At 41.8% G+C, this 26855-nt stretch overlaps 1 protein-coding gene across 1 annotated transcript in view; it reads right to left on the bottom strand.

The window, feature by feature from the left end:
* Positions 1-12434: 12434 nt before the first annotated feature.
* LOC126419417 (uncharacterized) overlaps positions 12435-26855 on the bottom strand; it is a 77508-nt gene continuing 63087 nt past the window's right edge. The window contains exon 4 of the mRNA XM_050086606.1: positions 12435-12680. The gene's annotated coding sequence lies outside the window, so the exon portion shown is untranslated. The remainder of the gene's footprint in view (positions 12681-26855) is intronic.

Below are 26855 nucleotides of genomic sequence, written 5' to 3'. Positions count from 1 at the left end.
ATGTCTCTGGAGACTGCGTTTTCAACACAGCGGCTGCGCTGTGAAAATAATTCGTTTAGCTGTCACGATTCTCGCGTTGTATATTTACTTTTAGTTAATAGTTAAATGCATTTATTTTGATTCTGCAACGTGTAACTCCTTTTTTCGCATTTATAGGCTATGCATAGCGCAAACACTTACAGTTTCACTGATGCTGTACGGCATCCACCCCGTGGCCGAATTATGCGTCTGCCTACACAAGACGGTCAGAAACAGTCCGGAAAGCTTGTAAGGTGCAGCGTAGGTTGTGCTAAGAAAAATGTTAAGAAAAAATTGAGATGTGTTGGCCCGAGTCTGAGATAATTAGCACTGAAGTTAGCCAATTAGGCCATTGGGCGCGCAAATTGAAGCGATCCGTGAGAGTCGCTGTTTCCAAACGCGTTCATAGTTCGGTTTCCTAAGACCGAACGAGATCGATACAAAAATTGGACGTGTAACTGTAGTAAAGACTGAACCTGAGCGCAAGGCTGCGCAGTTTCGTGTGCTATCATCTACGCTATAACGACTGACACTAATTGTATATGGTGGGCCGCTTGAATATGAACGCGAAACGGCCTGATTGGCTAACTTCAATGCTCATTAACTGGGGAATGGCGCAACGTATCGAATTTCATCCGTAACAGTTATTTCTCAGAACAGACTATCCTGCAACACTATTAAAAGCTTTTCAGACTGTTTCTGATCACCCCGTATGTCGGAAATTACATCTACAGGCAAATTAAAATTTTATTATATGAGGGTTGCCCAGAAAGTAATTACCACATTTTTTTTCTCAACCGGAAACAATGCTACGAGTGCGAAACGTTATGTATGTATTATCTAAAGTCGTCTAAGAAAGCGCGCCAAGTTTTCGTCACTTTCGACAGATAGCGTAGCTGCAGGACAGTTTCAAAATAGTGTCTGTAGGTGATTTACGTTACAAGCAATGTGCTGCCATTGTATTTCTCACTATAGAGAAAGAAACTGTGGAGAATATTCACGAAAGCTTGCGCAAAGTCTATAGAGCATTTGCTGTCGACAGAAGTACAGTTGGTCGCTGAGCACGGAGGGTGAGGTCATCAGGAGGCTGTTAGGCGGGGCTCCACGATTTGCAGTGGTCGGGGAGACCATCCACTGCTGTCATACCTAACAAGTTGCAGCGAGTTGCTGATGTCATTCGCGAGGACAGACGCATCTGTGGAAGACATTTTGAGGACGATGAGACGGTGATTCAGACAGTGAGCACTGGTTCTGCCACCAGGACGAAGATGGTACCGACAGGGCATACACGCCTCGTTTCGCGCTGGAGGAAGGCCATAGAGCGGGATGGAGATTACGTGGAAAAATAGAGTGTATAGGCGAAAAACCATTCTTTGGTGTCTGTAATTCTCATTATGTTCAATAAAGAATTCTTGAAGAAAAAATGCTGTGCATTACTTTCTGGGCAACACTAATTTATTCTGACACTACATCTGCATTTTTGTTTATACGAGGGTGAGTCAAATGAAAACCTTAAATTTGTAATAACAAAACGAAATTTCACGCCGTTATCCTGTAAGATGGGAAACGTGCTACAAACAGCGTGCAGAATGGCCTGTAGGTGGCAGCATAGTGCAGATGCACACACACCGTCGCAGTATCAGTATAAAGATGGCCACCCACTTGCGACTTGCACCAGGGAAGAACAACGTTCTGTTATTCGGTTTTTGCGTAGCGAAGGTGTGAAACCTATTGAAATTCATCGACGAATGAAGGTTCAGTACGGTGATGCATATTTGTCACAGCAACAAGTCTACGAATGGAGTAGGAAGTTCTTCAGTGGAAGGCGGTCCTCGTCCAGGTAAGGCACAACGAGTTGTGACTCCACAGAACATAGCAGCAGTTGAAGCCGTAGTGAAGGAAAACCGCCGAGTGACACTGAATGACATTGCAGCATGTTTACGGATTAGTCATGGGTCAGCACACCACATTCTGCACGATGTGCTCCAGTTCCACTAAGTGTCTGCCACGGCAGCTGACTCCTGAAACGAGAGAACCACGTGTTGATGTTTGTGAAGAACTTGTTCGGCGCTTTAAACGAGAATGTGATGGCTTCCTTGTAAGAATCGTTACTGGGGACGAAACCTGGGTTCACTTCCACCAACCAGAAACGAAGAGGGCGAGCAAGGAATGGCGCCATTCTTCATCACCAAAAACCAAAGAAGTTTCGAACAGAACCATCAGCAGCGAAGGTTATGCTGACTCTCTTTTGGGGCGAAAAGGAGCGTCATTTTGGAGCATTACATGCCTAGAGGGACCACTGTTACCAGTCCATCATACACAGATCTCCTAAAAAATCATCTGCGGCCTGCAATCAAATCATAGCGACGTGGACTGATGTCAGCAGGTGTCCTTTTGCAACATGACGATGCAAGGCCCTACACTGCCCGTACAACAGTTGCAACAATCACAGACCTACATTTTGAGTGTCTTCCTCATCCACCATACTCATCAGACCTTGCCCCAAGTGACTTCCATATGTTTGGACCACTCAAAGACGCAATGGGCGTAAGAAGTTCCGTCCTGATGAAGAGGTACGCCACGCGGTGTATGAGTGGTTGCGCGGACTACCAAAAGAATTTTTTTCTAAAGGAATTTATGCACTTTGTAAGCGCTGGAGGACTTGCATTGAGAGTGAGGGAGATTATGTTGAAAAGTGATACAGCTTTGTACAACTTCTGCACAATAAATAATATTTAAAAAATATTTAAGGTTTTCATTTGACTCAGCCTCGTAGGTTTAACATTGCCGACGTTAAAATTTTTTGTAATTATCCTTGTCTGTCATTAAACATGTGTGGTACTATTCTCGTTGCGTAATAAAAAAAATGGTTCAAATGGCTGTGAGCACTATGGGACTCAACTGCTAAGGTCATTAGTCCCCTAGAACTTAGAACTAGTTAAACCTAACTAACCTAAGGACATCACACACATCCATGCCCGAGGCAGGATTCGAACCTGCGACCGTAGCGGTCTCGCGGTTCCAGACTGCAGCGCCAGAACCGCGCGGCGACTTCGGCCGGCGTTGCGTAACATACAATCTACAAGGTGACAATTATTGAACTATATAAAAATACGTAAATTAGAACAAATTACGCCGTGCACACACTTTATTGAACATGTAAACGCCACAACAGCTGTTCGGATTTAGGCGATGACATTTTCGATATGCCTGCCGTCATCAGCAGACGAATAGCGAAATTGTGCATGACCCACAGGATGTAGGAACACTGATGCTGCCTATGACCGCCTGAATGCCTCTTTAGAGTTCAGCAATGCTTTCGATGTTGTTGCTGTTCCCTTGTATTTAATTTAGACCCACAAAATGGAGTCGCATGTGTACAGATCTGGAGGACCTGACGGCCAACTGAGGTGCAAGGCAGTGGCCTCTGAGTACCCGAGAGTCAGAATGCTGTCCCAAAGCGCTCCTCCAGGACATCAAACACTCTCCCGCTCCTATGGTGTCGATCTCCGTCTTGCATGAACCACGTCTTGTCGAAATCAGGGTCACTTTGGATAAAGGGGAAGAAATCGTCTTCCAAAACCTTCACATACCTTGCCATGAAGGAATATCGCACCGATTATTCTGTGACTGGACATTGCATACCACTCAGTCACTCGTTGATGTTGAAGAGACTTCTCGATCGCGAAATGAGTATTCCCAGTCCCCCAAATGCGCCAGTTTTGCTTATTGACGAGCTCATCCAAATGAAAGTGTTACAGTACAACGTCTCGTCGAAAACGAGATTAGGTGCGGAGCAGAATCTCCAAGTGGGAAGGATAGGGAAGGAAGTCGTCTGTGCTCTTTCAAATGATCGATCCTGGCATAAATTTAAGGAGGTCACCATAAGCCTAAATCATTGCGACCTGATGGTGATTCAATGTACTGTATTGTAGCGTTATAAGGCGAAACTAGTGGGCGAGCATGACAAACATTATCTCAAACAATGGCATGTATATTTCCCAAAATTTATTGTTATTGATATACAACTGCTGGCACAAAAAAGGTGTTTTGTGTTACGAACTTGTGTTACGAAGTTCATGTGGAGAACCTCACACATTTTGTTGTTTAGGGTCAATTATCACGTTTTGCGCCGTCAAGATACATTTTAAACATCATTTTTCACTTTACTTTCCCCTTCTAATGAGTTTACGAGACGGCAGCGTTACCTGTCACAAATGTAAGAAATATGTTCTGATTGTCTGCTATATTAGAAATAGCAGAAGGTATATAGCACTTTACTTGCGGAGAGACACTCATCAATTCCGTTTCACTAGGTGACGTCCTGTCAGTTACTGCGAACTGTGACCTTTCAGACGGGAAATCACGAATCCAGTCGCACAACTGAGACGATAGTCCATAGGAAAGCAATGTTGGAAGTCACTTATGAGGAATGATATCAAAAGCCTTATTGGAACTCTATAACTTTGAGAGCGTGCGAAAAAAAAAAGTTCCAGCTGTGTCTCACAAAAGTAATGCTTTCCAAACCATGCTGTTTGATGTCAATAGCTGATATGTTTCGGGGTATTTCATAACGTTGGAACAAAGTATTTGTTGACAAGCTCTGCTACATATCAATGACAATGAAATGCATCTGTAACTCAGTGAAGTATGCGTATTTTATTTTGTATGTATTGCGGCGCTCTGAGCAACTTTCAATTCTTCTCCCTCACCATAAATTCAAGAATGCCCTCATGACGTCGTAGGAAAAGAGATTAAGCAGTTGGATAATTGATGCACAAGATATAATCCTAAATTTTTAGCCCAGTAAAGAAAGAAATTGCTGTAGAAACATAGTCGTCCTGCTACGACTATGATAGGATCATGATAATGTTGTGGAACATGACTGGTGTCTGGTAACACTGTGATAGTTTTGATACTTCTTGGAATGACAGAAAGTTATCTTGCAAGATTCACTTGATTTATTGGGGGTACATCAATCAAAGATTCTGAATGAATTCCACTTTGGTGTGTCATTTATCAAATATATGTTTACAGACAGGGTAGAGTACTTTCACCCAGAAACTACACTATTTTCTTTGTCTAAATTGCGAATTATCTTATCAGCCATCGCAAGGGCAATGAATGATCCAGTTGACCGCTTGGTCCACGAAAATGTCGACGCACTGTAAAGAGTAAGAAGCAGTAGCTCCCAGTTCCAAACTGGCGCAAGAGTAACGTTTTACCTTGTTTGTGACAGAGCTAAAATCATCTACATCGAACTCAGAACAACGTCTTTAGAAATTTTGCCATCATAAGGCGTCTCGCTGTGTTTTGTAGCCAGTAGGTCTAGAGGTAAGAAACATAAAATACTGCAGAGCTGCTGCTGAAAATACACAAATATGTTAATGAAATCGTATCACTCTGTTAACTGTGTTTCTTTCAGCAACTGCTCTCATAGACACATTGTCGTACTTATGTCATAGTCCGGTTAAGCTACTTTAGTCTGTCAAACGACTTCACATTTAATTAAGATAGCCATTCGTTTTATGGTATTATGATGAGACACCAGTTTTATTAGTGTAGTGCATATTAACAGCATTTCCAGTTAGTTTATTGAGCAAAATAGACACAAATATCAGCCAAATTGTCAGCAACATATTCCATCCACCTTGATATCGATAACCGTCTGAAAATGCGCTGGTAGTTCTTCGATCCCATGCATGCAGCGATGTGCTGATTCTGAGTTAAGCCACTTTTAAAGCACAGTCGACAAAGCAAGAGTCAAACGAAAACCTTAAATATTTTTTTAAATATTATTTATTGTGCAGAAGTTGTACAAAGCTGTCACTTTTCAACTTAATCTCCCCCACGCTCAATGCAAGTCCTCCAGCGTTTACAAAGTGCATAAATTGCTTTAGAAAAAAATTCTTTTTGTAGTCCGCGCAACCACTCATACACCGCGTGGCGTACCTCTTAAATCAGAACGAACCTTCTTTCCTCCCATTGCGTCTTTGAGTGGTCTAAGCATATGGAAATCACTTGGGGCAAGGTCTGTTGAGTACAGTGGATGAGGAAGACACTCAAAATGCAGGTCTGTGATTTTTGCAACTGTTGTACGGGCAGTGTAGGGCCTTGCATCGTCATGTTGCAAAAGGACACCTGCTGACATCAGTCCACGTCGCTTTGATTTGATTGCAGGCCGCAGATGATTTTTTTAGGAGATCTGTGTATGATGGACTGGTAACAGTGGTCCCTCTAGGCATGTAATACTCCAAAATGACGCTCCTTTTCGCCCCAAAAGAGAGTGAGCAAAACCTTCGCTGCTGATGGTTCTGTTCGAAACTTCTGTTTTTGGTGATGAAGAATGGCGCCATTCCTTGCTCGCCCTCTTCGTTTCTGGTTGGTGGAAGTGAACCCAGGTTTCGTCCCCAGTAACGATTCTTACAAGGAAGCCATCACATTCTCGTTTAAAGCGCCGAACAAGTTCTTCACAAACATCAACACGTGGTTCTCTCGTTTCAGGAGTCAGCTGCCGTGGCAGACACTTAGTGGAACTGGAGCACATCGTGCAGAATGTGGTGTGCTGACCCATGACTAATCTGTAAACATGCTGCAATGTCATTCAGTGTCACTCGGCGGTTTTCCTTCACTATGGCTTCAACTGCTGCAGTGTTCTGTGGAGTCACAACTCGTTGTGCCTGACCTGGACGAGGAGCGCCTTCCACTGAAGAACTTCCTACTCCATTCGTAGACTTGTTGCTGTGACAAATATGCATCACCGTACTGAACCTTCATTCGTCGATGAATTTCAATAGGTTTCACACCTTCGCTACGCAAAAACCGAATAACAGAACGTTGTTCTTCCCTGGTGCAAGTCGCAAGTGGGTGGCCATCTTTATACTGATACTGCGACGGTGTGTGTGCATCTGCACTATGCTGCCACCTACAGGCCATTCTGCACGCTGTTTGTAGCACGCTTACCAACTTACAGGATAACGGCGCGAAATTTCGATTTGTTATTACAAATTTAAGGTTTTCATTTGACTCACCCTCGTAAAAGAAAACAAAACTAACTTTCTTGGTGGTTGATCAATAAGGAGCGAGAAAGGTAAACACATGCGAGTGCCAGATTGAAAGACATGCGGTAGGCGTTTGCCAACCGAGCTCCTTCTACCAGGTCGCATTTGTTACTCTGCGACAGCAAGGTATCTCATTTGCTGGTAACAAATGTCAACTGCGAAAGGCACATCCCTGTGAAGCATATCAACAATACATCGTCTTTGTGCCGTCAGCTGTATATCGACAACAATACATTTTGGGACATATACAGGCCATTATTTGAGATAGTGTTTGTTATGGTTTACTCACTATTTTCTTCTTATAAATTTACCATACAGTACTTCAAATCACTTTCAGGCTGCAATTATTTAGGTTTACGGTGATCTTCATAAATATATGCCAGGATTAGTCTTTTGAAAGGGCACAGACAACTTCTTTCCCTATCCTTCCCACTTGGAGATTCTGCTTCGCACCTAATCTCGTTTTCGACGAGCCGCTGTGCTGTAATACTTCCTCCTTTCTTTTAACCTCAATATCACTACTGAAGGCAAGTGTCGCACGTAGGTTAATTGGTCGCCACACTTGCCAATTATTAGATACACTGTCATTGACCATAGTAGTAAATTGCAGAAATGTCCTTCGTCAACGCCTATTTGCCTTTCTGAATGTGTTAATTTGTCTCAAAACGATCGAACTTGAAACGACACACTTGACTTTCTCGATAGCACTCATCCATACAGGGCACAGGTGTTTCGAAGTGCCACCATTGCTTTCACTATTTTATTAAAGACAAACACGACACAACGTCATAAATATTAGAGTTTACACCGTTTTAGACTCCGTTTCTAATGCATAAACGAGGCTCCTCATAACGTCAAAGACGAGAAATATTCTAGCTGTCATGGAACGGGCTATACTACAAACTTGAACAAAGTAAGACCATAGTTAAATATATTCATGCTCATAAATTAAGGATAATGCTGATATATGGTGAAACAACGATCTGGTAGGCGGTTTGCCGGTTTAAATCACCTAGGGTTATGACCATGCGGTGCATTTGACCTGTGGTCGTCGCACGGTGGCGCTGGCAGCAGTCCACATATGGAGAGGTGTGTTGGTGCATGTCAGAGTACGGTGCAGTGATGAAGTGTGCAGACGTTTTAAGTCGTGCTAATGGTGACTGTGTGTTGAAAATGGCTCAAAGAACACATATTGATGACGTTATGAGGGGTAGAATACTTGGGCAACTGGAGGCTGGTCAAACAAAGCAGGTCGTAGCACGGGCCCTCCGTGTGCCACAAAGTGTGATCAGAAGATTATGACAACGACTCCAGCAGAAAGGAAACGTATCCAGGCGCTACAGTATGGGACGTGCACAGTGTACAACACCACAAGAAGATCGATATCTCACCATCAGTGCCCGCAGACGGCCACGGTGTACTGCAGGTAGCCTTGCTCGGGAGCTTACCGCAGCCACTGGAACAGTTGTCTCCAGACGCACAGTCTACAGACGACTGAAAAGACGTGGTTTATTCGCCCGGAGACCCGTAAGGTGCATTCCACTGACCGCTGGTCACAGGAGAGCCCGTAAAGCCTGGTGTCAAGAACACAGTACATGGTCATTGGAATAGTGGTCCCAGGTTATGTTCAGGTTCGAGTCAAGGTATAGCCTCAACAGTGATTCTCACCGGGTTTTCATCTGGCATGAACCAGGAACCAGATACCAACCTCTTAATGTCCTTGAAAGGGACCTGTATGGAGGTCGTGGTTTGATGGTGTGGGGTGGGATTACGATTGGTGCACGTACACCCCTACATGTGTTTGACAGAGGAACCGTCTCAAGTCAGGTCTATCGGGACGTCATTTCGCACCAGTAAGTCCGCCTTTTCAGGGGCGCAGTGGGTCCCACCTTCCTCGTGATGGATGATAACGCACGGCCCCACCGAGCTGCCATCGTGGAGGAGTACCTTGAAACAGAAGATATCAGGCGACTGGAGTGGCCTGTCTGTTCCCCAGACTTAAACCCAATCGACCACGTCTGGGATGCTCTCGGTCGACGTATCGCTGCACGTCTTCAAACCCCCCCCCCGACATTTCAGGAGCTCCAACGGGCGCTGTTGCAAGAATGATCCTATACCCCAGCAGCTGCTCGACCACCTGATCCAGAGTATGCCAACCCGTTGTGCGGCCTGTGTATGTGTGCATGGTGAAAATATCCCACATTGATGTCGGGGTACACGCGCAGGAAACAGTAGCGTTTTGTAGCACATGTGTTTAGGGACGATTTTCTCAACTTATCACCAATACCGTGGACTTACAGATCTGTGTCGTGTGTGTTCCGTATGTGCCTATACTATTAGCGACAGTCTTCTGTAGTGCCACGTTGTGTGGCACCACATTCTGCAATTATCCTTAATTTATGAGCATGAGTGAACGATTATAGCAACACGCCATACAAAATCGTCACAGAGCATACTGAATCATAGTATTATATCATACGCAACGTTACATAGTGTTACGCTTGCTAAACCGAGCGCAGAACGCTGGAGATCGTAGGCTCTATGTCCGACTCATCGCGATCACTTTGACGGACGCCGGTCTGTATGAAGTGGCCGCTGGCTGATGGCGCTGGAATTGGTGTTGCCATGATAGACACGAGTCACGAGGCCTTTCGCAAACACGTATCTTCAAGATTTTTCTATTTCTGGCTGGTTAGAAAGTGAACGAAACTGTTTCTGACCTTCTGTCAGACTGATGCTCTCAGCAGACTGACGGAATATGGCTTAAATAACAAAGGAAAAGGATGGGCTTGATATCACGGCTTTGCGTCCGTACTGCATGATGTTGAGTAATAGACCACGAATAGGTTATTCACAGCAGCAGCTCAAGTGGAAGTCAATACTTCTCTCACAGTGTGCTGTGAACTCCGTTGTGACAAAAAGATGATGCTAAATAGTGTCAAATTCGGTAGTTGGTTCGACTGGGGCTAGTTTGTAAAGGCTTAGGTGTGGGTTCAGTTCCCGCAGGACTGTGCCGCGGTTCCAAAACAACATTATACATGTCCATTCAGTACTGACTGGAACAGAATTGGAATAGTTCTGGCTGTCTGAGAAGGAAGTCACGATTTGGAGAAATTCTGTCTCTCTCAAGTTTTCTTATACTAGCAGTGTTGGTTTAGTTCACAAATCAGTTGTCATGTACGGTCATAAGACGTTCATTTCGTATTTTAAGTGAGCTTGAGATTTTGAAAATATTGGCACTGGACAGTGATTCGAGCTCCGATTCCAATTTTCACCTGAACCCTTCAAGGTTATACTGTCCCATCATTTCGTTGTTTCCTCAAGACACCAAGCTCACCAGATTTCTACGAGCGGCGCTATCCTAACTACTAGTAAAAGAGAGAGAATTTGATAGTTGACACCTCTTCGTGTTGGGTCAACAACGACTAACATGCGCGGGGTTGGAGTCCCAGATAACACAGATCCATATGTTGCGTTACCTCTAGCCGAATATGGTGAAGAAATAATATATATTTCATGTCCGTTCGTTGCTAGAAGACAATAATGAAGGGTACTGAGTTCGAATCCCTGGAAGGTAAAAATCATTTCTGTCGTCATTTCATGCTATTGGTGAACGTATATAACATCTGATATCTGATTCTACTTAGTTAACAATTCGTGTAGGTACTGAGTTCTACTCCCCATCCATCACCACAACTTTATTTCATGGTGTTCCACACTTGTGCGTTGCACTTTAGTACATACCTTTTGTGATTACTTCTCAGGGGCCATATAAGCTTCATGGGGTTCCCGGTGCCGTGTTAAACGTTTCTTCATTTATTTCCTGGTTTGAATATTCGACCCTGTACACTGATACTTGTGAACATTTCGATATTTTACGTGTCTTTATGCCCTGTCGAGTCTTGATTAGACACGCAAGGTTTGTTCGGGTAACAGTGGGTTCAAATTTTGATCACGAACAACAACTCGTCATCGAGAAGACTTCTGAAGTGTCACTTACTGTAGTGAAGTTCAATTTACGAGCTTAGGGGCCATCTGATCTCTAATAACGTGTTTTCTAATATTTGTTGTATCGCGGTATGAGTTTAATCTGGATTGACTGCCATAATGAGCAGTATTCTGTGGTGATATCTTGTGGTAACCATTGTGTATAGCCAAACGACTGCACCCGAGAGGGTTTTGACGTTTAGAGGACCTACGCCACAGTTTCGTTGTGTTGGTTGCATTCATCAGTGGCTCAGTTTTTTTTTTTTTACTGTCAAGTATACTTGCAACTTAATAAAGACATCTGGTTCTATTGATCTGTAGCCAGTTCAGATGCTATATGGCGCGCAGTTGCTTGTATGAAATGTAAATGAAATAAATATATATTTGTGCTCAAGAGAGGTAACATCTGATTTATGCGCAGGGCCTATATACGTAGTCACATTTCGTCACTTATGTACAAATGTACGTGTTGTTTACTGATTCAGTTTTTGAAACATTGGTCGCTATCAGGATATACTTCTTGTAAAAGGGTATTAGAAGTATTGCTTACTGCCAGGGCACATAGCAGCGATTACTTGTGACATAATTACATAGGTGTTCGTATGACATAGTACAAAAGAAGCGTCGACTCTGTAGCTTTCAGATGTTACTACTTCCAATACCAGATTTGAAGCGCAGCGTTGGAATTTTTCCTGTGTTTTTCTCGACCAGTCAGTGCGTTGTTTTTGATTAGGAGTCAGTTTATGTGGAATACAGTGACAACAATTTTCGCTCACGTGTAGCTGTTAACGTAAAATGTGTTGGATTTAACTTACACTAATGCCTAGTGAGGCCAGAATAAATTCATAAAATATCTGAAATGTGTAATGGTGGTGACACACTAAAATCACAGTAGTAATTCGTAGTAGTTGCTACATATTTTATTACAATCAAAAGCACTATAAAATCGCAATCACAATAATACAGGAGATTACCTTAAAAGGCCAGATTACTCGGACAAATAACAAATAAATTTCTTTAACCGGACCAAGACCCATAAAACTTGAAATTTGAATACGACTAGGTAAATATACTTAGGTAAAGCTTTACTTAAATAGTACAAATGTCTATACAATTCCCATCAGAACTCTCATTACTTCCAATGAGCTGAGGAACAAATTAATGGTAAGAATACAGATCTTTTAAGGTTGGCTAGCCAACTTTCCTAAACAAGACTATATACAAATGACTAAAACAATTAACGAGGTGCTTTAATTTTGGCCAAACCAATCTTCAAATTTACCTACTCAGTTGATTAATCAACAATATTCTTAGAATGATTACAACTAGAACATGACCATATGACAATACCCCTAAAATGAGGTTGCTTCAATATTGTGTGTGAATTAGCGATAGACGCGAGCAGACCAAGGATTCAAAGCAATACGAGAGATCCACGAGACAGGAAATGACATAGAAATGTACTCAACTTTGCACTGCAGTTGAACCAGAAAGATGGAATCACACAACAGTGACAACATAACCCAAGATGTAAAGGAGAGGACAGGGCCATAAACATCTCTGCCCTCGTGGTGCTCTGCTCCCAGTATGCTCGCGTCGACTGCTGCCAGTTATCTGTAACACAACACACATAAACGGAAGACAGTATTCTGAGGCATAAACTACACAATCTTATCTAGAGAACAGGTGATTAATACAACTGAATAGAAACAAATTAGCCACCGTTAGTTACTTGGGCAGTGCCAGCCCTTAAGCTTTGATTAATAAGTTCGCTAAAAATCATGCCCTAAAGTTAAGATGACAAGAATTATCTCGGCGCACATTTACACGGCAAACTACCAAATGAACTACAAGGTAGAATAGAGGACGTATCTCGGGGCGCCTTAAAACGCCAGAGCCGGACTTACTCACTATTCGTTGCACTTCTAGCTACGTCTTCAACCACGCTTCATGTCGGTTGGTTGGGCGTAGTCACACTTCCACAACTGCCGTCAAGATAGTCACGACACCGAGATAAGTGATAAACAACTAAAACAATTCCACAGGATTTTTAGTACACTGGCATATTCAATTAAGCCGCACGCAACCCACCGAAGCAACTCGGCGACTCCCAATTCAATCGACCGGCGTAGCTTGTAACAGACTCGAAGGAGCTTGTCCTTCCCACCTCTAGGAAAACCAAATCACCATGGGCGGTGGATCTGCCCTGACGACTCAACACGCCGTATCCGCTGGCCCCGCTCCTTCGTTGTCCGATTCGTCCTTTTGCCGTCCGGCCTAGGTACACAGTCCCACGTGACTCCTTCACCGCCGATCCCGACACACCTCCCCAGCAGAGCGCATTCGCTGCCGGTAAATTCGCGCCGCCGAAGATGAGCAGAAGACAAAGAAGCATCGAAGTCAACTCAAAGATCAAAAGGACGATCAATGGAAACCGGTGCCAGAAACGCACCAGCTCAATATCCGTGTCTTCTTAAGGCATTGCTCGAACAGCGAAAATATTTTCGTCAGTAAGAGCTGTTCTCGGGCGTCATTCATGAAATTCGTCACTGAGAAAGAATAGCTCATTTTAACTTGCTTAACTAACTAGAGGATATTGTCCTACATTGGGTTTCTTCGCCAACTGCATTTCAAGACCGATATTACCGTCGTTTAATCGTTAATGACGATCTGAAATCGTAAAACAATCGTAACTGAGAAATGTTCTGTATTCAAATTCATTTTTAGGTACACACAAAATATTTCAAATATTATTCAAAAAATGTTCAAATGTGTGTGAAATCTTACGGGACTTAATTGCTAAGGTCATCAGTCTCTAAGTTTTCACACTACTTAACCTAAATTATCCTAAGGGCAAACACACACACTCATGCCCGCGGTAGGACTCGAACCTCCGTCGGGACCAGCCGCAGAGTAATAATATTATTGATAAACTATTAGACCAAATCGAAAAAAATACCTGGCTCGCCAGACATCAGAAAGTAGTTGTCAAAATACAGGGTGTCACAGGAGGGGGTGGTTAGTATTCCCAGATAGGACAGGAACGATCCATTCGAAGCGAAAAAGTCAAGTAAATATGGGCTCTAAAAGGCAAACCTAAGCAGCTACGATCATTTCTTCATCTTCGATTCTGTGAAATAAATTTCTTCTTCTGCGGGCTCTTTGTTTTTCATATTTTGAGAGGTGATTGTGTTGATCAAAATAAGAAAAAAAAGTGCAATTAAGATGGGCTCTGAAGTGCACACCTTAGGAGCTATGAGCACTTATTCATCTTCGCTAATGTGAAACACAACTCTTCTACTTAACAAATGCTGATAGCTCTTAAGGTGTGCATTTTAGAGTCCATGTACGCTAGACTCTTTTAACCGAATGATGGTTTCTGCGTTATCCCCAAATATTGACCATTCGTCCTGGGACAGGCTGTATAGATAAATTTCATGTGTTTTTAGAACCACGACATTCCCTCGCAGATGACAGGTTTGGGAGGTTTTTAGGGAAAGCAGCATGAGTGCGAACGCCGAAGTGGGCTGCATCCTCCTCGGCGCAGCGAGCGTAGCACACCTCTGGTCTCGCTAGCGCCTGCCCCGGGCTCTTCTTCCTGGCTGCCCGCATGGCCGGCCAAGTGCTCGGCGAGCAACTGCGGTCGTTCCCCGTCGCTCTCGCTCAGACGAACAAGGAGAACAAACGCCCAGTCTTTCTTAACGTATCGCGTGAAATGGCAACTAAGGGTACGACACTTTTAACCGCTGAGGAGAAGCAGGGCTGAGAAACGTCGAGGGTTACCTTACTGGAAACGCTTTGTTTCTTCGTCCACAATAGCACCTTTCCTTCGCGAAATGTAAGAAAGGTGTCTTAAGCATGTCTGTTTAGTAAACGTGACTGTGCATTCTGAGTTTCAGTGTCGTGTTTGTGCTGTGGTAATGACTACAGAGAGAGGCGAAAGGGTTAAAAACGGCACCAGTCCAACTTCTCCCGAGGAGCAGTCAGATATCCGCCGAGTTTCACATCCCCAGCTGACGGACCTATCACGACCGACAGTGCCACATGACCTCACTCCATCAGACACGGCGGGGTCTTCGAATTCAATCCAGAATATTGGCGCAAAGTCTGATGATCAGAAACTTTAACTCAATCATCTCTGCCGATATTTCGGGGGAAGCACACCCCGCCATTTTCAAGGCAAACTGCAACGGACAAGCGATGTACAGGCAAATTCGTACCTTGGTACACAGGGCACATGTCATTTCCGACAGTGAGACTTTGCCAGCTGAGCTGTCCCACCTAGAAGCTACGTTTCGTCAAAATGTTTATAGTGAAAGACAGATTGAACGTACGTTGCGCTATAGACCAACTGCGCATCGGGTGATTGATGATAATACTGAGTAGACACCTAAGTCTACTGTCTTTTTGCCTTACGTTGGAAGCACTTCCAATAAGATCGGTCGTATTTCACGGAAACACGATGAGAAATGTGTTTTCCAACCTCCATCTAAAATTAGAGCGCTTTTGGGCTCCGTTAAGGATGATCTTGGTTTGCGTAAGACGTGTGTGTTTCACACTCCTTGTAGCGGTGGCATGGCATATATTGGTCAATCAGGACCGTGGAGGACCGATGTACAGAGCATAAACGGCACACACGATTACAGCACCCAAGTAGATCTGCTATTGCCGAACATTGCTTGGATAGTGGTCACACTATGTTACACAACAACACCGAGATATTGGCATGCACGTCCAGCTGTTGGTACAGTGTTATTAAAGAGGCAGTTGAGATTAAATTAGCAAGCATCCCTGTAAATAGGGATAGAGGTTTTTAGGAACTTTCAACATAGCAGCGCGTCAGCAACCGTTGGTTAATGTATTAAGAAAATAGAAACCCGTCTCGATTGCAAAATAACACCTAGTGTTAACCTAGGTTTCGTCGTAGATAACTACACCTTCTTCAGAACAATAAAACCCACAAGTGCCTAAGAAAACCTTTGTCAATGATTAAAAGAACACAAACAGTACATATGTACAAAGTCTAAACCGTTACTCAACTTAATGGTGTAACCTCCAGCTCACACGGGCCTATGCTCGATGGGCCATGACCCGCCATAAATGTTTGCAATTGCAAATGTCAAGTAGCCTATCAAACATTTCACAAAAATCTGCTGTACCTTTAGCATCTTCAAAGGTATCAAGTTGTAGGTCTTCACTTAAGTACCTTAGGCTTGTACAAAATGAGGAACTAAGCACTTCTACAGCTAATTTTATTTTCATCTTCTTCTCTGAAGTGTAACATGATTTCTTTTCAATCTGTTACCCAAAACTAGGCACTCCTGACACAGTAATTTTTCTAATGCAACTATGTGTTCCCACTTGATGACATTTACATGCACATCTATAATCACTTTCATATCTGAAAATAAATTTCTTACTAATTTTAACATATGACAGGCATCAAGCAATATAAATACTTTTTCGGCAGTACTGGTATGCAAAAAGTAAGGCTACAAATGGTTAACATTTCTAATTGCTCCTAGTTTTGAGGCAAGTGTCAAGTTTGTGTTTAGACCATCAATTGTGAGGCCTACACACTTCACATTAACTTCGTGCAAGAGTCTGAGTGCATTCTGCACCACACCAAACTTTTCTTCAGAGGACATGCTATTAACTAAAAAAGATGCAACTCGGATTTTCCAATTAGTGCTTACACCCACAACAAGAAGCACCAATGCTTCTTTGGCTTCCACTATCTCTTCATTCTGAACCCCAAAACCTTTGTCAACATGACCTTATGAACTGATTCCCATCCCAGTCTAGTCTTTTTTTAATCGACATTTCATCAAATGTTAAACAAACGTAAACATCACCATTTACCTGCTTTGCTCTTTCTGAAAGTGCTGAAAATTCCTCAGCAGTAAACCCTAGCTTTCCATCTACAGAGTTGTACCAGCATCTTAGAGTATTTGGATGTGGCAAAGCTAAGTCTAATGAGTTACGCACGTATTCATATGCACATGAAGAATAAAAATACAAAGTTAATGAAAATTACTTCAGTTTTTCAGTGTATTCATTGTTCTTGCCAGAAAACATTCTCCTAAATAATTCTACAGAGACATCGGAAAAAGTCTCCTCAATTAGGCCAGCAGTTCTCTCACTGATTAATTTTGTGGCTTGCAAATCAGTCACAAGCTCCTTTAAACACTTTATTTTCTCTTCTTGCCTTTCACACTTCACTTTCTTTGCATACAATTGTTTTCGTATGCTTCTAATCACACAATCCTTCTTTTCTATTATTTCACTACACTGTCTTTTGTATGTCCTTGGACTTTTTGCAGTGAATAAATGTGATGGTTGTTAACGCTACCAGTACTTGTTGTGGATTCTGCTTCCATTTCTTGTTCAGCTGTGGCAGTGGAACTAGTTGCTTTAGTAGAAGTTTAAGAGGCACGTGGTGTATTTGTCTAAAACAGAAATATTTATCAACATTACTAAAATAGGAGGGTGAAGAACAAAACAGTCTTATGATAATTAGTTAGTTGCTTGTTTCATGATTTAAACACAATAAACATTATGATAAGCACAGTATAAGGGTTATACTACACATATGATTATAACTTCAACTACATGCTGAGTATTTACAGAAAAAAGCACATTTCAAAACACACACACACACACACACACACACACACACACTTACTTTTTTGTTCAGAACTATGCTACCGAGACTTAAAAGATATTACCAAATAGCTTATGAAGATAAGCTATTTGGTAATATTTTTACTTTGAAGCACACTGTTACACTTAGTAGGCTTTGGATCATATTTTATCCAACTATTTTACAGATTTCTCAGACAGTGAATTGATGATACTGTGCCTAAATTGTGTTTTCCTTGTTGTGTGGAATTTACGTTTGTCCCAGAAAATGCATGAAAAAATAAAACTCAACAACTGTTCCATTGAGAGAAGTTGTGAAATCAGATTACAATTACACACATTCAGACCTGCTTTACAGGTCTCAAACAAATCCATCTGGGAGCCTTTTCTAAAAGGCAGAATCTTATTTATTGGGTTTGAAAGATATTACTGGAAAAATAGATCTATAAGACAATGCGTAAAACTCCAATAATAGGATTCTTATGCAACATCCACAGTATTAGGGGGCTGTTTGTTGATCTTGTTGAGACTGATTACCTCAAATATTTGTTGATGTATAAATTCAGCCAAGATCATATAGAGATGTTTCTCTGCATGATAAAAGGTAGGTTTGGTTGCAATAATAATCCTTCTGCTTTGCAGTTCCGTTCTACTTATAGGCAACTATTAGTGAGGAATGAGATAAAATGTAAAAGCACTGGGAACGGTTCATCAGAATCTGTAACTCCATTATTGTGTTGGAAAAAGGATATGTTTCAAGAAATGTGGTTTGATCCCGTTATATTTTCAAAAAGTCGGGTGAATGATATTGATATAGGCCTTGTATCTGACTTGAATGAAAATTGGTCCCACATACCAGACCATGACTATGTTCAGTCACCCTCCATCCTGACAGAATATTCAGAAAATATTGTAGTGTACATAGCTGGCTATGTTGTGCAGGATTTGAAAAATGTTGTAATGTGTTCAAAATGTGTTTCTTCCCTTTTTGGAAATTACGATGATTTAATGTATAACAATTTTTTAAGTAGGAAAAATAATGGAGCTTTGACAATACCTTCACATAGTGTTGTAATAGTACTCAGTGCGAAATTATTTTAAGAGAAATACAAGCTGTAAATGGAGGAAAGCCACCTAGAGGCAATATTAAACTTGTAGTGGAAATTAAAGTGCTGGAGAAACTACAGCAGTTCAGTGTATTTGAAGAATTAAATGTCCATGCCAGAGACAATTTACTGCCAGAATATCATTTTGTACTATTATTAAGGATCATAATTTCGTGGTATATGAAAATCAGATTGCATCATGTAGCAGGTAGTTACAATTTTACCCTTCACACAGAAATGTTAATGCAACACTTTAATAAATCTGTTTTGTTCCTTAATCAATAATAAAGTGGTTTAAAATTAGAATGCTTTTCGTTTGTAAACATTGAATAAAAAATCTTGAAGTTTCATGAAACAGTTTGCTGCATTTGTCTGGAATATATTACAAACTTTTGACTGAAAACTACAATAAAACTTTGCTGGTTATAACTTAGTAGCAATACCAGCAGGGTTAATTTTTTGCTGGTTGAACTTTGATTCATTATTCAGAGCAGTCACTTTTTCTGTAAAACTATCAACTACTGTTTTACTATCACTGTGGATGACCTTTCTTTTACCTAGGTAAGTGTGATGTTATCATGCAGTTAAGAAATGAAAATTTTTCATAAGCTAAAATTGGATAGCCTTCATAGGGAGGTCGGTATTACTATTCTTCAGGGACAGTATGTAACCTCCCCCTCACTTATCGACCTTAATGACAGTGAAAATGAAACCGCGTGTACCTAATGGGAATTTTGGAAAAGCAATCGTCACCGAAGTTAACCTGTCGGTAAAGAGTGAGGAAAGGGTTACATCTGAATGAAAGGAAAAATGCAAGTGAAACTGGTGGAAATTAATTTTGAAATAGGGATAAAGTTAATAAAGAAAGTAAATGTGCGGCCGTTACGTCAACAATCAACTAGCAGTAATTAGATATTTGAGATTTGGGGGAAATTACGGTCGCCAGTCCTATGGACAATTACTATAATAACTGAAAAGGAAAGGTTATTACACATATAATTAGCACTAGAAGCGTGGCAACTGAAGGTTGACACGTGTAGTGTGAAAACTGAAAGTTTGTCAGAAGTAATAAATTTCGCTACACTTAATTTAGCAAAAGAATTAATGAAACCGGAAAACTGAAAGTTAATTTAGTGACTGAAGTTAATAGTGAGCTTTCTTTCTGAAGCATATCGAAATACAGTTAGTCTTGGACTACCTCAACAATCATTTCTAAAGCTACTTGAATCTACGCAATTTAGAAAGAAGAGATTTAACTTTGAACTTGAATTAAACGATTCTGAACAATTAACAATAGTAAAATTTAGTACGTACCAAGCTGAGCTGCAGTCACAGGTAAGCTACAATACGGTAACAAAACTCGCACTCTTAATTTGTGCTTGTGTAATCTAACTATTGTAGCCAGCTATGAATACTAAAATTGAACTTTAAAATTAAATCAGTGAAATGGAATTATGCTGGCGTTTGAATTTCAACGACACTCGGGTTCATTTTGGAAAAGAAAGGGACCCTGCTTGGCAATGCAATTGGGACAATGAGCAACAAAGGTTCATGCTAAGTTGCTGTAATTTTGCGAGGCAAATGGAACAATTTGAAAAGCTGAGGTCTGCCATACAGTTCTGAAACTTTACGTGCTTTTAGTATTCCTTGTTGGTTGATTGAAGGTATGAAGCCGTCGATCGAGGAGGTGGCGACAGTCACTCATTGTCGGCCGTCGCTATTGCAGAAGCTGGATGTTGGCGCGCCTTCTTCTCGACACGGTCACCAGGCGAAACGGTCTCTTGATGTGCGCCAGCTAATGCTTCCCGTCCGCGACACCATCTCAGAAACTATCATCGCGAGTCGAGCGCAATTACATGCTGCCAAACCCCGAAAGCGCGGCAACTCGCGGGAGCGTCACACAACACACCTGCTCCACTCGCTACTCCAGCCAGACTCCGACCCAGCTCTGCCCGCGCTCCACGCGGCAGAGTTAACACTCCCAAAGATCCTACACACTTTGAGTCTTCACACGACCTATCGATGTAATCGTTCGATAGCAGTTTTCCCTAGGCAAGACCCAGCGTAAAAATACAAATAATATTTACGAAACAAATCAATTATACATCGACATAAATGCATAAATATATATATACAAATAGTAAAACAATTACAATATGTAAAGACACAGAAATGTCATATATTCAGGTAACAAAAATAAGGAAAACAAATTATAGTACAATAGATGGAAATAGGAGGATATGCATTTCCGGCGTTACACGTGCCCCACATTGTCTGAGGATGTTCGTGTAACGTAAACAGACTCAGAAAATGTCCAAAAAAAAAAGAAACAGCGGAAATGCATATGCTCAAAACATCAACAAAATTTAGCGTTCGCCTAATTAACCATAAACCAATTTTTAGACGATAATAATTGAGTGGAGACACTCCTAATCTTATTCCACTCTGTCATCTTGATCAAAGTAAAACAGTTTGACAACATATTAACATTCATAGAAAACATAGAAAATGGTTTAGCTATTCTAAAAATCTAAATTCCTAGAAGTATCAAGAAATGGAATACTATTTACAAAATTAATCAGATTACATGGTCATAGAAAACAGGTATATCAAAATACGCAAATTAATAATTAATTACATGGAATACGTATTTTATATAAACTTTTCATAATTAATATTCTCGTCATGAGTGTGCACTTAACGCTAAACAAGAAAATAATATACAGCAGATCGACAAAAACATAAATATTGACAACAGAATTCTTTCATATCAGCTGTCCGGGAAGAAAAACAACTCCGCCTTCCGTACTCGCAAGTACAAAGAATGCCGACAGCGGCACAAGAGCGGACAGCGGCACAAGAGCCGACAGAGGTTCCGCCCCGCCAGTATTGCTGCGCCCGCCTGTGCGGCACGCTTGATCTCTCTCGCCCTTGTAACGGCATTTCCAGAACGTCCGTTTCACTGAATTCTTTCGGTAAAACTCACTCCCGAGTAATCTCAAGGAGTCCATAAACACTATCACAGTGGATAACTCAACACTGTCCATCATCACACGCATGTACTAGCCTGAAACTTAAAACAGCGTCTAAGTACATCGGCAATGACTAGTAAATCACATATTTATGGAATCTTACAGCTATTTACAAAATCATATTTACATTCCTTAATCTACTGTGACTCAGCTGAAAACTTAAACTAGCAGCTTGGATTTTTCAGTTGATTAGATCATGATTAAATTGATTAAAATTAAATTGATTAATCAAAATTAATTACTTATGAATTACAACTTCTTTAATGACCTTGGTCAGTCAAAAGCATGGCAATCTAGCAAATCGTTAAATCTTACACTCTATTTTACATACTGTACAAATTACCCATTCTGTGGTATTAATCAATCCTAGGTTGGTACAATTTCAGGTCTACAATGTTCCGTATACCTAATAGTTTTCCAGAGCTTGGATACTCTAAGCAATAAGCATTTGTGTGAGGTATACCAATGACTTTATATGGTCCATTATAAACAAACTTAAATTTAGAGATTTCATTGTCTATTTCGCTCGATTTCTCATGAGCTTTTACAAGTACTAAGTCTCCGATTGCAAACTTAGCAAAACGCACTTTAGCGTCATGACGACGTATGCGAGCATCGGCTTTTAGCTTCATTACTTCTCGCAAACGATCTTTTTTCACACAAATACTAATGTCAATCCGTGGAGGGAATTTGATTATCTCTTCCACTAAACTTTTACTTCTGTCACCCAACAGGATTTCCTCTGGAGAAAATCCCGTAGATTCATGTCTCAAGATGTTCATAATTCTCTCAAATACTGCTACATATTTGCCCCATGCCCTATGGTTGTGATGGCAATAGGTACGGCAAAGTCGGCCTAGCTCGCGCATATACCTCTCAGCGGGATTCCCAGCCGGACAATAAGCTGAAATATGGATCACCTCGACCCCATTACTTTCCATGCCTTCATTCCACAACTTAGAAGTAAATTGTGCCCCATTGTCTGATAGAATCACCTTGGGCTTACCAATATGAACAAAATAATCGTTCACAAGCTTGCTATAGACCGCTTTGGCCGTAGCTTTCCTAATCGGGTATAGTTTGATGAACTTGGAAAAAGCTTCTAGCACTACTAAAATGTCGGCGAAGTTTCCTGATGACTTGGGCAAAGGTCCGTACAAGTCCACACACAGTAATTCAAAGGTGTCGTTAGGCCCTGTACTTTGCATAGGACCACGACTCGTACAGTTGGTAACCTTCACCTTCTGACATAAATCGCAAGTTTTCACTCTGTCAGTAACGCGTTTTAACATGTTGTTAAAATGCACTACTTCACTCAGCTTTTCCGTACATTTCTTTGGTCCACAGTGACCATACGCCAAATGGTAGTAGTCAATTATTTCCGTGACGTATTTGGTGGGCCAGCATACCCGCCAAATATTACTATCTTCACTCTTACATATGTACAAGATATGATCGTATATCTTGTAATACTTCCTTAATTTTTCTCCTTCTGGACTCCTTTCATCATATCGGGTTTTCACCATATTTAAACAACCGTCCTCGTTCTGATGACGACGTAGATTCTTACAGATGTTGATTATTAATTTACGTCCCTCAACTTCTTTAAAATAGTATAATTTGACCACTCCATCTGACTCATCTTTCAATATCTCTTGATTAGACTCGGGCAAACGCGACAGCGCATCCGCTACGCAATTGTCGGTCCCTTTTACGTAACAGATGTCATAGTTAAATTGCTGTAAATACAGCGACCACCTAGTCAGTCTTTCGTGAAGCAGTTTACAATCCTTCAGATAAGTGAGCGCCTTATGGTCCGTATGAATAATCACCTTATGGTCCCATAGGTAACCCTTGAAGTTTTTGAATCCCCACACGATAGCGAGACACTCTTTCTCAGAAATCGTGTAGTTTCGCTCACTTTTTGATAAAGTTCGACTCGCGAACGCTATAGGCCGGTGTTCCTTATCCTCTCCTTTACCAACTTCTTGGAACAGTTCTACCCCCACCCCATAATTCGACGAATCCGTTCCCAGATGGAAGGGTAGCGATAAATCAGGATGAAATAGTATGTTAGATCTTAACAACTCGTCTTTTAATCTCTCGAAAGCGGCCTGACACCCGTCAGTCCACACAAACGGAACGTTTTTGCGTAAGAGGTTATTCAAATTTTCATCATTAAACACTTGTCCTTTTACAAATTTACGGTAAAATCCTGTTAGCCCTAGAAAACTTTTTAACTGTTTCCTAGACTTGGGTGGAGGACAATTCCTTATTGCCTCTAGTTTCTCTGGGTCTTTCGTAATACCAGCAGTGGTAATTACATGCCCTAAAAATTTCAGTTCCTGCTTCACAAATTCGCATTTCTTTAGCTTTAGAGTCATTCCGCCACGGCGCAATGCTCTAAAAACTTCATCTAACAGGTCACAATGGTCATGCCAAGTGGCATTGGCCAACAATAGGTCGTCAACATATACAGTTAATCTTGAACTCAAAGCCGGTCCTAGCACTTTATCTAGGGCCCTGATGAATACGGACACAGATATATTAAGTCCAAACGGCAGTACTCTATACTGATAACACCTGCCCGCAAACAAGAAGGCGGTGTATGGCCTAGATTCTTCTTTGAGTTCTATTTGCCAGTAACTAGCCGTCAGATCGAGGCTAGTCATGAATTCAACGTCATGAAAACGTTGCAAAATGTCCTCCATACTCTCTGGTCTGTCTGTTTCACGTTGAACGACCCTATTCAACGTGCGTGCGTCAATCACAATACGCACACTACCATCCCGTTTTGCTACAATGACCAAACCGTTATTATATGGACTCGTACTTCTTTCAATCACTCCCCATTCGATCATCTTATCTATCTCCCGTTGCACTGCTTCCTTTTTGGACAGCGGTATAGCATACGGTCTCACGAAGAATGGTTCGTGCGGAATCACATGCAACTTGCATTTATATCCTTCCACAAGTTCCGGTTTGTCTGAAAACACACTCTTATTCTTCATTATTACTTCATACAGGCCTCGTCTTTGTTCGTGTGTTACGTTTGACACACGGTCTACAATACTTTCCAATTCACTTTCTACACTATTGTCAATGCCGAGATTCCTCACGTTACAGTAGTTCAAATTTATACCTATGTCACTAGCATCCGGCCAGTTAACAATGTGTATTGGCTGGTATTGCCTATGCACACCATCTCCTGCCTCCCAAAACTAACTACTATTGTTTTATCTTGTGACATACAAGTCAAAGTTTTGTTTTCGCAATTAATCACTGCACGGTACTTTAATAGCCAATCTAACCGATAATTACTTCCGTAGTTAAGTCTGGCACGACGACAAACTCTTGTTCAAATCGTGCCCCACATATCTCGAAGTTGACAAAAATCTGTTTTGTGACCGGTTTACTGGCCTTCCCAGTAGCACCGATAATTTTCACTCCTGTTACTGGCATAACTACGATGCCAGGTCTATCTTTCAGTAACTCAAATATTTTCCCAGATACAACACTCAATTCTGCACCGGTGTCAATCAACACGTTTAGTTGTAGGTCGTGCATATTAACAGACACTACTACCCATCTACACTTGTCCTCGACTGTTTCTTTATTTTCCCACAGTAAATCCTCGTCTATATCCAGGTCATTCCAGAAAAAACCATCCGGCTTTGATCCCAAATCCGGCTTATCTGGCGGCTTTTTCAGCCTCTGTTCACATACAGTTTTAATTTCAACACGTTTGTCCTGAGGCTTTGTCTGTAGCTTCGCCTCCAATACCGAAACCTTTTCCTGTAACTCGTCAACTAGCGAGTGTTGCTTTGCTATCAATTCACTAATTGTCACCTTCGTTGATTCCTCTTTAGCCAGATTGATCTCATCTGCCAATCTACCTGGAGAAATGTGCCCAGTAGTATCTGCAATTACTTCCTCTAGATCTGCGCAACCCACACTGTTATCGTCTGACCGTATAACGTCAGCTCTAACCTCATACACACTGTAATCTACGTGGTTTTCTACCAATCGTGTCCGGCTATCACTAAAATTTTCGCAATCTTTCTCCTTAATACTTTCGCAATGTTTAAACTGGACGTTTGCGTCGGATGGGTCGGCTACTTCTACCACTGAAACTTTCGGTAAGGTCTGCCGGTTAGGGCCAGAACTTCCCGTTACTACTTCAACATCCAACTCCTGCGGGACGAAACACGACCAATCTTGCTCGTGCTCCCCATTAACATCAACTATTTCTAGTAAAGTCTGCCGGTTAGGGCCAGAACTTTCTATCATTTCACAAACACTATCTTCCTGCGCGACGATACGCGGAAAATCCTGCACGCGCTCCCCATAAACACTTCTCCCTTACAGGCCCCTATAATCTCTTAGTTCGTCGTATAAGCGACCGAACTGCCTTAACCAGACCTCATCCCTCTCTGCATCCCCTCGCTCGATGACGGACGTTTTATCCGACATCTGATCTTCTCTCAACACTTGCGAATCATTCTTAAACTCAATCTCCAGTTCCGCTGTGGGTATTACAGCTGCCACTTTATAATCGATTTCCGGAACACTATTTAAATTGTTCTCACTGACAGTGAATGTACTTCCTACTGCCGTGTATACAGCTGATCTACTACTGGTGGGCGCACTCCTTTCTCCTAACACTGGCACACTCTCCCGCCGTTGATTATTCCACACGGAATTTTCATATCGACGACACCTGGGTTTTCTCCTGCTATTGGGCCGCCAAAATTTCTCCACGCCCGGTCGACCCTCACCGGCGCGGCTAATGGTTTCCCTGTCTCGTCCCAGCAGATACGCTCCCCGGATGCTGCTGAGGCGGCTGATCACACCCTCTGGCGTTATCACTATTCTGTGAAGCCCGTATCACGTTAGTATGATACTGGTTTCCGTCATTCCTGTTATTATTTGCATTGTATCGATTGTTATTACGATCCGAACCATTATTGTTATTGCTGCCATGGTTGCGGTATGCATTATTCCCATGG

This window comes from Schistocerca serialis, chromosome 9 (assembly GCF_023864345.2).
Source record: "Schistocerca serialis cubense isolate TAMUIC-IGC-003099 chromosome 9, iqSchSeri2.2, whole genome shotgun sequence".
Classification (NCBI taxonomy): Eukaryota; Metazoa; Arthropoda; class Insecta; order Orthoptera; family Acrididae; genus Schistocerca; species Schistocerca serialis.
This window is presented reverse-complemented; position numbering and strand designations above follow the sequence as displayed.